Source organism: Rhipicephalus sanguineus, chromosome 6, assembly GCF_013339695.2.
Source record: "Rhipicephalus sanguineus isolate Rsan-2018 chromosome 6, BIME_Rsan_1.4, whole genome shotgun sequence".
Lineage (NCBI taxonomy): Eukaryota > Metazoa > Arthropoda > Arachnida > Ixodida > Ixodidae > Rhipicephalus > Rhipicephalus sanguineus.
In genome coordinates this window covers 120,755,842-120,758,178 of record NC_051181.1, presented here as the reverse complement: position 1 = coordinate 120,758,178, position 2,337 = coordinate 120,755,842, and positions in this window count along the sequence as shown.

The window sequence follows — 2,337 nt, the reverse complement described above, 5'->3', positions numbered from 1 at the left end:
AGGAGCGCAGCCACATCATCCGGCGCCGCTGGCATCCTACGTCGCTTTAACGTGATTAGTGATGTCTCTTGGCGAAATAATGTCGGTGACAGGCATAAACACAGAAAGGTATGGCACATATGAAGTAGGGGTGTGCAAATAGTGAATTTTACAGCCGAATCGAATATTATTCCGATAGTTTTCGAATAGTAAGACAACAATTTTCAAAGCCGGCCTGGACTGGTAAGGTGACAATTTTCAAAACAGCCCAAGAATTCCAAAATATTTTACTTGAACCAAATATTCACAAGCATTAACAAAGGAACATTACGGTTACTTTTAACCGACAAAAAAAAACTACAATTATTTAAACTGAGCTACAACTAGGCCCTTAGAAATATCTTGTAACTGGAGGCAGAAATATAGCAGTGACGACAATATTCAAGGTGGTACTTTGTCAACAGCTTTTAAATAAAACTGATATATGACTATTAAGCAATTTTCGTGACTTAACATCATCAATAATTTCGTAATAAAGATATTTGATTGCTGACACTGCGGCTTCGGAGACGGAGATACGGGATTTTTAAGCGGAACGCCTTCATCTTGCGATCAATATGGCATCGATAGTGCCGTAAGTACATGGGCTGCATGCATCTCGATAATTCGATGATGGAAACAAGAAAAGTTATCCCTCGCTGTTTCCACGTCTAATTTCTTGGAGCATTTTTAGTCGTTGTTGGTTATTCGAAAACTATTCGGTAGTTCGAATATGCGCTATTCGATTTGAGTACCGAATCGAATAGCGCGTATTCGTCATTCGAAATTTTCGAATATTCGCACACACCTAATCTGAAGGCATTCATGGCTTCATTGAATGTGTCGCAGTGCCCATTATGGTTTTCCGACATTTAATGCTGCATCCCACATTTTATTCCCTTTTTCATGCTGTCGCCGTATTTCACTGGCATGGCATGGCATGGCAAGAACTTTATTATGGTCGAGAGAAACTACGGCCCGAGGGCAAAGCCCCCAGGCTAAGTCGGTGGCTCCGCCCACGTCGGCACCGGTAGGCCAAAGGCTTTCCCGATGGCGTGAGCTCCCCAGACGGCCAGGAGTCGATCTTGGAGGACGTCACTGGTTATACGCCGACTCCAGTCCTCCTGACTATTGAGATCCGAGGCCCCTAGGTTGGGGCACAGCCAGAACATATGATCAAGTAGACACGGAGTATGTCCACAACGTTTACATTCGGCGGGAAAATCCCCGTCAATTTTGTTAAGCACAAAGGGTGTGGGATAGGATTTGATTTGGATCAATCTTAATATGACTGCCTGAGCTCGGGTAAGCTTCTGATGGGGGGAGGAAAGTATCTTCTATCGTCCCTGTAGTGTGAGGTGATCTCATGAAAAGTGCTAAGAGGGTCTTTGTAGGAGCCGCAGTCATCCTGGAGCAATTCTTTATCTGTGCGAGACCTCTCATCCTAGAGTACATGGGGATGGTGCCCAATTTGCCAGTGCACCGACATGTTTGTCCCTGCTAGCCGTGGGTTCTATGACAGCAAAGCCTTCTCTATCTCTCGTTTGTCCTCTTTATGTCCAGCATCCCCAAGATGCTGAGTCGTACTTTTTAAAATATACTGGTGGATGTAGCACCTCTTCCTCTCCACTATCTATCTATCTATCTATCTATCTATCTATCTATCTATCTATCTATCTATCTATCTATCTATCTATCTATCTATCTATCTATCTATCTATCTATCTATCTATCTATCTATCTATCTATCTATCTATCTATCTATTTCGAACATTCAATCAATCAATCAGCGGCGGAAGCGATCTTGAGATCCAGAAGGACGTCGTAGAAATCGAACTTTAGGCCCCTATATACGATCTCGGAGTCCATCCATGCCAAGAAAGCCTTTTGTTGTGAATGAGTGACGTGCTCACTGGCATAACTTGTAATATTTTCTGTTTTCGCTTTCCTCCAAGAATAGAGTCCAAGTTTCCCGAAACATGTCGAGCCCGCGCTTCATCCGTAGCAGTTTCCTGCCGACGTTGCCGTTTGCGCTGGGCTTAACTAGCCCGGAGCTCGGGGTCCGCTACGATTTACGTTGCGCTTCGGCGCTTCGAGCCTTCCACTGCTCCGCTCTCTCGTCAGGCGTTAAGGTATTACTGCAACTGGCGCCGACGTTGACGTTGGAACTCATGACACCGGCGCAGTGACTGAGCGTGTGTACGACCTAACGCGAGCCTTTTATCTAAACGAGGGGGAGTGGAGAGGGGGAGGGCGAGAGGGGCAGAGGGAGTGTAGAGGGGGAGAGGAGGAGTAGGAGTGGTTAGGGGAGGGGGAGGA